This window comes from Papaver somniferum, unplaced genomic scaffold (genome assembly GCF_003573695.1).
Source record: "Papaver somniferum cultivar HN1 unplaced genomic scaffold, ASM357369v1 unplaced-scaffold_99, whole genome shotgun sequence".
NCBI classification, from domain to species: Eukaryota; Viridiplantae; Streptophyta; class Magnoliopsida; order Ranunculales; family Papaveraceae; genus Papaver; species Papaver somniferum.
This window is the reverse complement of record NW_020653081.1, coordinates 27161-41169: the sequence shown is the minus strand read 5'-3', so window position 1 is coordinate 41169 and position 14009 is coordinate 27161. Positions and strand designations below refer to the sequence as shown.

At 38.2% G+C, this 14009-nt stretch overlaps 1 long non-coding RNA gene across 3 annotated transcripts; it reads left to right on the top strand.

The window, feature by feature from the left end:
- Positions 1-5806: 5806 nt before the first annotated feature.
- Positions 5807-9799, top strand: LOC113346487. 3 transcript variants are annotated; one of them, XR_003358527.1, is made up of 10 exons: positions 5807-5969; positions 6117-6146; positions 6240-6332; positions 6530-6648; positions 6909-7033; positions 7298-8319; positions 8466-8568; positions 8657-8725; positions 8859-9052; positions 9464-9799. It is a non-coding gene; the product is annotated as an uncharacterized LOC113346487 (long non-coding RNA). The 3 variants fall into 3 exon arrangements; XR_003358528.1 differs by having other exon boundaries at positions 6082-6146; positions 6534-6648; XR_003358526.1 differs by having other exon boundaries at positions 6082-6146.
- The last annotated feature ends 4210 nt before the right edge of the window (positions 9800-14009 follow it).

The following is a 14009-nucleotide window of genomic DNA, read 5'->3' as shown; positions in this document are numbered from 1 at the left end:
ACAAAAACATGCTACATGTTTTCCACGAAAATACTCGAGACATCAACACATGTCACAAACTGGGGGATGCTCATTGGGTATTGGTTTGGCGGTTTACTGCGTGCGGCGTACACATCGCCCGTTATAAGACAGTATCGTAAGGATAAGGCGGTTAGTAAATACAGGGAGTAATGGTGAAACGCTTTCTTTTATGGAACATCAATTCCAGGCGTTACCGGTTACCACCTCGTCCCATTTACTCATCTGTTTTCCATTTCTTACGAGACCAGAGTACGTTTCACTTCGACTTGTATAAATAGGTCTTACCTATTTCCACCGAACAACAAGTTCAGGTTAGGAGGATACAACACTCAGAAAATATTTGCTAGTTTTCCATATGTTAGCTTCCCACTTTCTGATACAAGTCGTGAAACAACTACTCTTCCAGAATCAACTATTCTGGTATCAACACTCTTTTCGCTTCCCTCCAAAACGAAGGAGTGCGACGATCAACGGCCACCTTCCATCCTAGATGCAAATCCTAGCCGTCCAAGGTCGCCAAACAATGCATGGTAACCTTTGGCCAAAAATTCTAGTTTTGGCCACGCCAAACCGCGCCAATGCATGCAATGCCACATGTGCCAATGGCATGCCAACCACCTTACCGCGCTATACCATGCCGTCCTTCTCCATGCGGCTACCAAAACGAAGGCGTGTGACGATCAACGGCCACCCTTCCATCCTATATAAAAATCCTAGCCGTCCAAGGTCGCCAAACAACGCATGGTAACCTTTGGCCCAAAACCCTGGCTTTGGCCACGCCAAACCGTTCCAAGGCATGCCATGCCACATGTGCCAATGGCATGCCAACCACCTTGCCGCGCCATACCATGCCGGCCTTCCCTATGCGGCTACCAAAACGAAGGCCTGCAACAATCAACGACCACTTTTTCATCTAAGATGCAGATCTTAGACGTCCAAGGTTACCAGCTAACGCATGGCAACCTTTGGCCCTAGTTTGGTCGCGCCTAAACAAAGCCAAAACCCTAAATTTTGGCCGCGCCTAAACTGGGACATATTAAAGCCATACTGATCATACTTTCATGCCACTGGCTACCAAACGAAAGGTTGCAATAATCAACGACTACCTTCCTATTAAGATGCAAAATCTCGACCGTTGAAGGTCACCACCGAGCCGACAAGTCTCCCAAGCTCAACTTTCCAGACAACAACAACATGCTACATGTTTCCCATGAAAACACTCGAGACATCAACACATGTCACAAACTGGGGGATGCTCATTGGGTATTGGTTTGGCGGTTTACAGCGTGCGGCGTACACTACGCTCGTTATTAGAAAGTGTCATAAGGATGAGGCGGTTAGTAAATACAGGGAGTAATGGTGAAACGCTTTCTTTTATGGAACATCAATTCCAGGCGTTATCGGTTACCACCTCGTCCCATTTACTCATCTGTTTTCCATTTCTTACGAGACCAGAGTACGTTTCACTTCGACTTGTATAAATATGTCTTACCTATTTCCACTGAACAACAAGTTCAGGTTAGGAAGATACAACACTCAAAAAATATTTGCTAGTTTTCCATATGTTAGCTTCCCACTTTCTGATACAAGTCGTGAAACAACTACTCTTCCAGAATCAACTATTCTGGTATCAACACTCTTCGCTTCCCTCCAAAAAACCAACCCTTCTCCTTCACTTTGTGATCGAAGGAAGTCTGGAACGGCCATTTCTTGGTTTAGACTGGATTTGTACAGATTGATCTCTCTAATCTAAAGTAATCCCTTGCAGTATATTGTTTAGGGTTTAAACTCGTTTCTTACCCACACACCCGAAATTACCAAAATCAGCATAAATCGTTTTCACCCTCAAACACCTTTATACATGATTTTGCTATGTTTATCGAAACCATTCGTCTTCTCTGTTTTCATTTTAAACACCAAACATTTAACAAATCATGACAAAATATTAACAAACATAAGAAACTAACAATAAGTATCAAAACATGGAAAGTTTTATCTCGATCCTTGATGAAGGGCCTCTCGTCTCTTCGTATCACACGAGTATGTGGAATGTTGTTGCACCAAGACTCGTAATTTGGAGATAACTAGTCATATGTGTTCGTAGATATAATCATACCATATAGGTAGTCTTTCCTAGCATCCCAATTCCCAGATTTTGGTGAATGTTGTGAACAACCATAATTTCGTTATCAAGAGACTTAAAAGCGACAATATTTGATTTATACTTGTCATTAAAAGAAGATTTCTTGGAGATATGTTGTACATTATTATATTGTCTAACAACTTTAGTCGGGTTGAACACTACATATCCTTTGCGGGTGAAACATATGTCCAAAATAATGGTATTCCTCGCACCCCCATATCATTCTTTCCTCTAATTCTTGCTTGTAAGGGTTAAAGACAACATTTTTAGTCATCAAGTTGTCCAACTATTGTCTCAGAAATTCGTTCTTCAAACTCTTCATCTTACCTTTGAAGGAGTATCGGTCTCCGAAACAAACACCATCCCACCGACTATTCACATGGTTCTTTAATTTTAGCAAGCGTTGTGTAGTACAAGTAGTATATATATATATATATATATATATATCATACATGCGTCAATAAACCAACAAGTAAGATAAAAAAAATATAATAACTAAACCACTGACATTAAAAGAGCCACATTCTCTCCGATATTCCCTTTGATTTGGTTCATGTCCACCCTAATACAATTTCCCATCTTGGTTCAACATTAGTTAACCAATTGTTATCCATATGAGCACTTTCATATCAACCTTATTCATCTTCACCATAACTAGTTCAAATGACTCAAATGAACTAGTTTGAGAGTTGTTCAATTGCTTAGATCTCATAGAGGTATACAAGACACAATTGAAGCAAAATCGATTTTTATTCACTCGAATCTATTCATGAACATTATAGCCACGGTTTGAAAAGATTGCATTCCTTATTATATAAATGTTTTAGTTTATGAACAAACCGATTTTAGAAAGTAACCTACTTAAGTATGCAAACGTGTACGCATACCTAAGTAGCCGGACCGAGTTTGGTTACGCCAGTATGCGTACAGGTGGCATACCAATTCACACTTCCAAACTCCAGCAGAAATTCACGGACGTGAAACTTCCACCAGTATGTGTACGGGTACATACTTTCCATATTTCCAACAACCGCCGGTACGCCTACGGGTACGCATACTTCAGGTTCCCGATTTTGGACTTTTACACAAATGTGAGAACATACTATGTTTATATCCAAACATGGTTACTTGTTCTAAACTCTCATTTCAATCATTGAAATTTTCTTAGAGGATGTTAAAATAGTCGTTACCCACAAACTATTTTCGTCCAAGGGATTTTCAAGTTATTGAAATAATCAACATGACTTTCGTCACGAGTAAAGATGAATTTGGCCAAAGCGAAAGCTTACCGACATATATTTCGATAAATAGATAAGCGATACAAATTCGCCTCGAAATAGAAAATGTGTATAATTGAAGTCTATATAGCAATACGACTTTTGTCTCAAATAGGAGATAGAGTAGATAGACTTTTGAGTGATGGATAAGTTCAAGTCTCCACATGCCTTTTGTCTTCATTTGATAAACGATGTGGAATCTAGAGCTCAACTACACTTACTATCCTAATCCGAGACTAAGCTATAAATAGACTAGAAATCAAGACTTATAGTTTAGGCAACTAAACTTGAAAAACAAGCTTGAGATATAAACGCTTGCGAGTTCGACCGAGCAATGCTCTAACAATCTCCCCCTTTGTCAATTTTAGTGACAAAACTATCAATACATATGGAATACAAAATAAATAAACTTTGTAGCTTCTCATCCAAATGCTTGATCTCCTTGGTTCTTCAACATTACTTTAAATCTTCGTCACTTCCAAATACCCCCAATGATTCTAAAGATGTTCAGTTCAGCATCATCGTTGTTGAAGATCCGTAGCTATAACAATGAGAAAACAATAGCTCTCAATCATTGTTATACAGTGTCATAGTATTATTATACAACATCAAAGTTCAATTGTATCACAACTTAGACAACAATACTATGGTGATATATATATATCATTCCCCCTTAGTCAATACTTCATCTCACATGAAAAACCACTTCCCCTTACATAATGATCCGAAAACCATATGTATTTTTAGTGTGAACTACACATTAATTCTCCCCCTTTTTGTCAATAAGATTGGCAAAGGTACGAAAATTAGTGGGATCCTAATGAAACTTCCATAGAGATACTTCATGACCAAAAGAAAAGGACATATCAACTTTTTTATATGCAATCATATAGCCGAAAATAAATGCATATGCATCAAGGATTTTATAAAGATACAAGATAACCCCTATAATATTCCACAGCCGCGCTCCCCACAAAGATTTGGCAATTAAGCACAATTCCAATTAAGAACTCTCCCCCATAAAATGTCATTCCTGAAAGAACAACAAGAGCGAGCTTACTTTCACAAGAAAAGAAGGATTTCTTTGGATATTAACAAATCACGTGAAACATGAATTTGTATCCAAAAATCTCAATTAAATTAACCACAAGAAAACCCATGATTAATTTAATCGGAAATGCTCACATAAGAAAACTTATGGAGCCGCATAGTATTTACATAAAGATATGGATCAGGGAAGACCAATACCGCGGAATGGACAAAGATTCATCCTTTTTTCATCACTATTTGCACAATGACATATAATAGGCTTAATCTTTGTAAACAAAATGTTCATCCTATCTTCCATCAATATTTGCATAATGACATAATAGACTTAACTTTTGTTTGTCAAAAGTTCATTCTATCTTTTATCAATACTTTAATACCAACATGTGATAGGCTTGACTTCTGAACACGTATGTGACAATCATAGTTCACGGACGCAAACATAAATATCCCATAACAAGTTGCAATGTATGAAACCATAAAGATTAATACTGCAAAATCATCTTCCAAATAAACTTTAGAATTTAAATAAATAAATCTAAAAACATTGCAAGATGAAAATCATTATAAATAGCTATGTATACTCACAATAGTGGCTATCCCAATCCCTAGTTATCCTTCTTAGAACATAAATAAATTCTCATAAGAAGTTTCCTAGACATTAATACCTTTGAAAAATTATGTATCGTCCTCGAACTCCTTGTCGTCAACAGCCATTGGGACATAAGGTTCATGAAGATATGATTTGATATCAACAAACCTTCTTGACTGATACCAAACCAGGTCCTTCTGAATCTCAAGAATCCTAAACACAAAAGCCTTTATTTGCTGCACTTCCTTCCTTAACTCCCTCAATTCTTCAAGAACACCAGAAAATTTCTGAAGATTTGAAGGGACAACTCTTGGTTTTCTCACATTCCTCCTTTTTCTTTTCAAGTTTGAGTGAACATGAGGAATGTATTTTTCTTTATGATTGATGGATTAACAATCATATTAACATCTTTTTCATCAGAAGTTATGATGCTTGGAGTCTCCATAACAACACTACACCATTTTTAAGGGATTAGCAACAGCAGAAGCGCCGTTGCTAATTTCGGTTGCTAATCTTTCGCAACGGCAGCTTGCTGTTGCTAATTTTCAACTGGCAATTTTAGGTTGCAAATAGCAACTTCTCTACGTTCAAGCGTGCGAAGTGCGTATGTGGTCGGGAACACTAGGACTAATTTTTACGCCAAAGTCAAACTTCGGTCAAGTCTTCTTGTTTTTCTTTCCACCCTTCAGCAAAAGCTATCCTATAACCCTTGCCTTATCGTTTTTTTCCCTTCTCATTTTTTCTCCGCCAAAGATTCATCTCCTCTCCATCTCTGAAGATTCATGTCTTCTCCTCTGAAGTTTCATCTCCTCTCCATCTCTTTAGAACTGCGTGATTATAGAACTTCATCTCTCTTTCAGCTCTAGACCCACTGAAATCAATAGCCAGGGTATAATCGCTCGCATAATCCTTTCGTTTCTCTTTATAGGGTTTATAGATTTTGCAATTTTAGAGATTTTGATTTCTAGGGTTCGCATAATCTTTTTTTTAATCGATTTTAGGGTTTCAATTGTGGATCTGCTTTTTTCGATTTCAGGGTTACATCTTTGAATCTGCTATGAGAAAGGTAAGTCTCTGTTTGTTTTTCTTCAATTTCCATTTAATATTTCTTAACTTTAATATATGAATTTGATGAAATCCTATATTTTCTTGTGCTCAGCTTGAAATCATTCCAGTCGATTTCCATTATTGAATAATTTGTCTCAAGTAAATTAGGTCAAACAAATTTTAAGGAGATTCAATCAAATTTCAGGTACAATTTTTATTGAAACCCTTTAAAGATTTGTTTGCTTTAACTGGTTCATTCTTCACCAACATTTTCATCATACATGTATATCTAAGGATTCTTTGGTGTTTGTTGGGTTCCTCTATATGTTTACTATAGCTAAATGGGTTTGTAAATATACCCTATATAACCTGTTTTTGTAAATATTTTTGTCATCTGTTTAGGCAGGTGCCGATCCAAATGGTGCACCAGATGGAATAAAAGCTCTTCCACTTGCTGTAGGGGTAACACAAATCATCAACCCGCTGGTTGATGCTGGTGCAGATTAGATGTTAAAAATATAGTAAGCTAATTTTACTTTTGGTTTTTATTCATTTAGTGGGCATCAACTGTTGTAACTGCTTGAAATAGTACTTACGAAGTGATTGCCTTGATTATTCCTTCCTTGGGTTAGAAAGGCGCCAGTTTCTTGATCCTCTGTTTAGTTTTAGTTGTGTTTCTTAAAATGAAAATAAGTAGTGGTATGCTATGGGATGATTTATTGGATTATGAAAGTCGACTTTTTCTTGTCACAACGCGGACTGAAGCCAATTAAACTCGCAGCTGTTGTCAGTAATCCTCAAGGTGTTGAGATTCTTTTTCCTGTGACTTATCATATTCCATCATATGATGACTGGAGCATAAATGAAATAATGAAGCATGTGGAATCTAAGAAGTTCAAGAAAAAGGTAACTACTAAATGCAATATGTATAATTTTATTGAGGTTTTGAATAGTAGCTTACCATTTTGGCACTAAAATGACTTAAATATCTTTACAATGGCTAACTGTAAATCATCGATTACTAAAAGTTCTGGTTCCATACTAGGTTTGTAGTTTTTGACTTCTATTAGCATTCAGCAGTTTCCAGCTTTCATGCAGTGGAGCTCATAAATGTGTGGTTAGTAGAAACTTTTCAAGTAAATTTATTGTGTTACTCTTCATTACTGACAGATGAATCGTAATTCAGCGGAGTATTTTTCTTGAGGTAAAATCAAGGGGAACAAATGCATTCCAGAAGGAGTATTGGCTGGCGGTATATTGGTACTCAAATGTACCTTTTCTTAACAAGAAATACTCTAAAGCTTAACGTTTGAATGAATTTTACTTTAATTGATATATTTTTTATGGAAGGTGAAATAAGAATGCATACACCTTCCAAGTATTATTTAGTGACTTTTATGCATTTCATAACTTTATATGTAATACAAATTGGATGATTTGGGAATTGTCACATTTGATTTTGATGGTTGTCTTGCGAACACCGATGTGGGAAGGTAATGTAATTTTTTTGAGAACAATTACCGTTTCTACTCTTAGATTTTTCTGTTGAATATCCTGTATTGTATGCCATGTCCGAGATCACAAGTGTCCAGCTCATTTTTCATATGCTCTTCCCAAATTTTTCCATCTGTCCTCCTTGTGATCCCATTTTTAAAGGGTAATACTAATGAAGGTTAAAAAATAAGGGTTGTATGTGTTCTTTGGAGGCCTGGCATGGGCATAAGATCTGAAAGATCCTCCTAAGCTCAAACTAAAAAATTTGGAGGCCTGGCATGGGCATAACCCTGGTCTTTGTGAAGTTTATTGATATACATGATTCATCTTGACACTTTTAGCTCTTTTTAAGTGTTTCACTCGATGTGCTTGCACCTAGTATCAGGGCAATTTTTAACTGTCTTTCCTGGTCAAAGGTCTGGCAAGATAATTGTTTATCGTCATTGAAAGTCCCCTAACCAGTGCTTCTACATGTTATGATATTTAATGAGTTTTGTCTGTGATTTTTACATAATTGCGCAAAAGTAGCCACCTGGTATCGTCATCGATGGTCTCCGGGTGTATAAAGGCCGGAAGACTATCAAATATGATGGTGTTGCTGGGTTTACCGCGGGTTCAACATTTCTTGTGTTGAAATTGTTGTCTTCTGTGGTCTCTACTTCGGATTGTACGACTCTCTAAAGCAGTTCTTTTGAATGGTAACTTAGCGGTTAATACGAGTCATTCTTCCTTTTCCTTGTTGTGTTACTATAAGTTATGTGGAATACTTACTGGGGTAGGATTATTAAACTGTCATAAATTTATGATTCTAATGGTTATATTTTCTCTTGTTTGAACATTTCAGGATAGTTTCTTGCTTCTCCACATGCTTGTGGTACATCTAGATGGATGTTCAGAAGTACTCTATTATGCCATATCTTTCCAACGACGACCAAAAGTCTGTATATGTAAGATTATAATTAATCCCACAAATGTTTTACTGAGAATCTGCTTCACCTCAATAATTCCTCACCTTCGTATTCTACGTTTGTGTAGGAGTCACCAACACCGGCAAAAATGATTGTTCTTTTTCCGTCTTTTCCAACAGCTTGACATGTTCAGCAGGTTAACTTACATAAATACTACTTTACCAATTTATTCTTGTCAACGTTGAGTTTAAGTATCAGTTACCGGCATGGTTTCTATTTCAACCCCTTGAAGCTTATTACCACTTTTATTCTTCCTACATCTCATGCAGACCAATGTGCATTGTCCTAGTACATTGTTGGGTCCTATATGGTAGGATCCCAGGATGGGAAGGTAGGGATGACCGTGGATTATGATCTCGGACTAGCTCAACTTCAGCATCAGCTTTCTGCAAATGAACCAGGCGCGCTTATGCAACTTGTTGAGGGCACTACGGAGGAAGATAATATATCTTTAAGTGTGAAGGTAAGCGTTTTATATTTAAGTTAATGTAGGACGTTTCTCCAAATCAAAGACTTTGTTTGAATTTTGGAGTTGTATTAATGTCTGAAATGGTGATAGTTCAGTTCTTATAGTAACTGCACCATTGTCAACTGGCCAGTAGTGTATCGTTGTCTATGTGCTTTAGGATCATCTATTTTAATTTCTTCGTTCTCGTAAGTCAAGACACTGTCTAGTTAACAATGTCTATGGGTAAGCTAGAAAAAAGGCATTCAGAACAGTGTGTCACTGTCTACGGGTAACCACATTTTCCATTTTAGGCGATTAGCAACTCAGATTAGCAACAACACTTGTCTCCACAGATTATACAAAATCTAGGGCTTAGTCTTTTGTTTGTGACCTCCGTACTGAAACATCAAATTGGTTATTATGCAGGAAGGTATTTGGGATTAAGAAAAGCAGTACTCTGGTGATATTGTAGCTTGCAGAGGAATTTGTTTAAGCAAGAGGAGTCTCGTTATACTTCTGGTGGAGTTCAATCTTACTCATATATTAGTCTTTCTTTCCCTGTTTTTCAATGCCTCTTTCAGTTGACACAAACTAGGTCACCATCAATTTATGAATGACGACATAGAACATTGTATGTCAAGTCACAAAAATTTGGGACTTGATGATCATCTCAGTAAGTTAGCTCTGATACTTGTATACATTTTTATCAAATACTCATACTTTTTGTTAACTTCAATTAAAGAATATTTTATCATAATATAATACAATTTTGTATCTTCTATTGTGATTCTCAACAATATAGTTTTGGATGTCCATTGAATGACATTGTAGTTTGTATATCTGTAGTGGGTAATTGAAGGGGGGGAATGTGGGGGAAAATTGAGTTTGACCAGGTCAATGAAGACTTGACCTTTTTTTTAATGTTGCAAAAAAGTAGCAACATCAGCGGTCTGTTGCTATATTAGAACCAGAACCAATAAACTAGAACCAGAACCAACAATATCTGGTTCCGGGTAGGGGTATTCCTGTAATTAGCAACAGATTAGCAATAGCAAGAGGAGTTGCTAATAAAAATTTTAGCAACGGCATGCGCCGTTGCGAATTGCCGTTGCTGACCGTGATTAGCAACAAAGCTCGTTCCGTTGCTAAAGATTGCGACACCGTGTTTAGCAACGGCGGAAGCCTGTTGCGACCCCGTTTAGCAACAACTATGGTAAGTTGCTAATACCTTAAAATGGTGTAGTGCAATATGGGTTTGTGAGGGGAATTTCTCAGAACAAGCTCTACAAGAAAACTTGTGATAAAAAGAGTTTCTTAGGGAAGGAAAAAAGAATGTAGGGTTACAGAACCTTTATACACTTTAAAGGATTCACGTACGCACAACTCTTAACCCTAAAAAGGGTAGAATTATCGACAATAACCCTCTTTTATTGATTAAACAGGGATGTCTTTTCTAATATCAATTAGATATGAAAAGAGGCACGAATTCCAGACTTACAATGCTCAGCAGAGCAAAAACAAGAAAAAAAAGAAAATCAAAACAATCTAAAACCAATTTTGTTTCCCTAAAGCCTGAGGTGTGCGTAATCTTGTCTCTTTTGATTAGGCACATGAGATAAGATGCACAAATCAACACAATTAAGTTATGCTGGGGTGAACAATAATCTGTCCACCATAACCTTTTTGAAAGGGATTTATAGATCCATGTTTCTCTGTGAATACCAATATTCTACGGAGCACGTGTCACGATCTCAGTGGTCGCATACAAGATAACTATGTAGCCCTCGCTATACAGAGGAATCCAAGTGACAGAGGATACCTTCGTAAATCTACTTTATCTCGTCCCAAGAAAGGATGCCTCGACGGCTAAGCTGAAAGAAGTAAAAGCCTAGTCTAAGAGGAGGCAGCTGGCGAAGGGACAGAGGTGGATGACATATCTAATCAGCAGTAAATGCACAAATCTCTTATCTACACGCATAATCAAAGCACGCTGAGAGAGATGATGTGGCGGAACCAGATTGGCAGAGTTCGACTGGAGAAAGCACGCGGCGAACGAAGGTACCATCTGTACGAAAGGTATATCAGGAAGCGATGGACCTAGAGGAATCACAGATATACCTGGATCATAAGGGGGCTATAAATATCAAGCCTCACCAAAAAACTAAGGGCATTCAATTCTTAGGAGAAGAAGATCTAGTCTTAAGCTTATACCTCTTTAATGTTTAGAACTTAAGTAATGACTTCAACTTGAGTTCTCTCTATTACTTTGGGAAGCATTTAAGATCTTTTGTTACCACTACAACTTAATACAAACAAATCACTCATTACCCCTTGGATGTAGATGAAAGTCGAACCACGTAATATCTTGTGTCTCATGATAACTTAATACCATTTACTTTATATTAGTGTTCTTTGTTATTATTGTGATCTTCGATATCTTTTATTACTTAGAATCATCAGTTCAACTGAGGCATCGATACTACTTAGTATCCGATTCTCCGAAATGTATACATTACGTAGACTATGGGAAAACGAGTAGTCACGGTTTGGCGCTAGAAGGTTTTGCTCACCAGCTTGAATTTTTATATTTCGTCATTTATTTTACTTATGCATCTTCTTTAACGAAGAGATCTGAGTTCAACAACGATGGATCTCACTTTCTAGTGATTGGTTCGTCCATTGTTCTCGCAAGTTCTTTGAGATCATAACCTCTAAAGACTAGCAATCTCACTGATCTACAAAAATTTTCACAAAACGCACTCACAAAACGTTAAAACTTTTGTTTTTGTACTAAAACACCTTTTCTGACAAAGTATTCCTTAGATCTGAGTACCTCTGAGCACCGAGCAATCTCAACGAGAATTTAAGGAAGCAAAAATCTTTTCAAGCATTTAATACCCTATTTTTTGAAAAGATCTGGTACCCTTTTTAATTATTTTCAACATTTAAGGTTGTTTTCTCCAAGGGTACCATAAAAAAAGTCAGCACCTGACTCTCCAAGACGTCATTTCAGTCCTTTTTCTGAAAAATCTGCTTAGCCGTCTTCTATATCAGATCATTAGTTGCAACATTTGACGAAGGCACCCAAGTAGCAGATTTTTGTCGTTTTTCTGTGACCACAGGATAGAAAAAGCCGAAGGCATGCAGAAACCAAGTGATGTACCAACAAGCTCACGACCAGCAGTCACGAGAGGAAGATCTCAAAAGCCGTCTCAAGCAAACCAAAGAACCGAAGCAGAGGACGGACAAAGCGAAATAGCAAGAAGAACAACTTCTACCAAGCCGCATATTCCTGCTAAAGGGATGGGGAAAACATCGGGATCACAACCACTTTACTGCATGCCATTACCGGAGCATCCCAATGTCACGCAGCTACCTGCGTCCAATGCAGGGTTACACAGAACCCTAATTCCTACGGGACGATGGTTGGGAAACCTAACTCCGATCCAGATAGATCCAGATGCACTGGTCATAGAAGAAGGAGTGGATAACTCTGAGGATCCGGCCGACAGCACTCCTCAGGGTGGTGGAATCCAAAACGAAGAACAAATGGAAGCACAAGTAGCAGCTTTGCTACTACGAAACAAGGAACACGAGGATGCCATGCACGTGATGGCCCAGGAGAACCAGAACCTAAAAGATATGATGGATGTGCAAATCGAAGGTCCCAAGACTCACCCTCCGTTAAAGAGGCGTGAGAACGAAGTTATCTCAGGAAGACGAAGGGTGGATCTTAACCCATCAAAGCTTAACCTACCTAAGGGGACCAGGAGAACGTACCAGGATCCAGACGAGACGGAATCAACCTACAATCCCTCTCAATCCTACTATGATGAGGCCTTTTCTAGATATGCTCACAATGTGAACATGGTTATGGAGCAAATAGAGAAGATGCAGAAAGAAATACAAGGGCTGAAAATCGGCCATGCAGGCGCAAGACTATAAGAAGTGCTCCATGAAGCGACTACATCTCCGTTGTCTCTCAGCATTTTGAGGGAGCTTATCCCTGTGAAATGCCTAGTACTTGCGTTTCAGACCTACAATGGTACCTATGATCCCGCAACCCACCTACGATACTACACTCATGTCCTTCCCCATTGGGAAAGAGATGATGTAGTACTTTGTAGGCATTTTCCTGCAAGCTTGACAAGATCAACATTGACGTGGTATGACAATTTACCAGCAAACTCAATTAACTCCTTTGAGCAGTTGTCTACGGTATTCTTGGAGACATACATGTACAACAAATCAACCAAGGCAGGGTTAGATAGGCTATTTTCTTTAGCTATCATACCCCGGGAAACATTAATGCAGTACACATACAGGTGGCAAAAGACGTGCCAAGCAATCAGAAAAGTCAATCCAGAAATTAGCATGAATTGCTATAAGTACGGACTTGATAGAACCTCATATATCTTCGTGGAGCTTCACAATAAAGCCCTTGATTCCGAATGAGAGCCCAGGGTTGTCCAAGACTGCTACATCAGACTTGAAGAAATCCAGAAGGACAACCCCAAGGCACAAGCAAAGACAACAACAGCTCCGCAATGAACCAACTCTCTGGAACCAATTCCGGAGATACCTAAGGGGCAAAACGAGACCGGGGGCAGAACCAGTTCTCGAGACAAAAGATTAAAATACGGAGATGGCAAAGGCAGAGGAAAAGTAAAAGACGAGTTTGTAGATAAGATCTACACAAAGCTAAATATCACATTCTCCCACATCCTAAGCAAGGAAGGAGCGAACCCGAGCTTTCCTTACCCTAACACTAGGGGAAAGAAACCAGGGAAGACGAAGGAGGCTAAGGAGTACTGCGAGTACCATCAGTACTATGGCCATACAACTGATACATTCTATCACCTAAGGAACACAATTCAGAGATTCATAGACGAAGGTAAATTCATGGAGTACGTACAGATACAGCCAGCTGAAATGGAGGTGGTGATAGACGCGTTTATGTGTTTATTTTGGT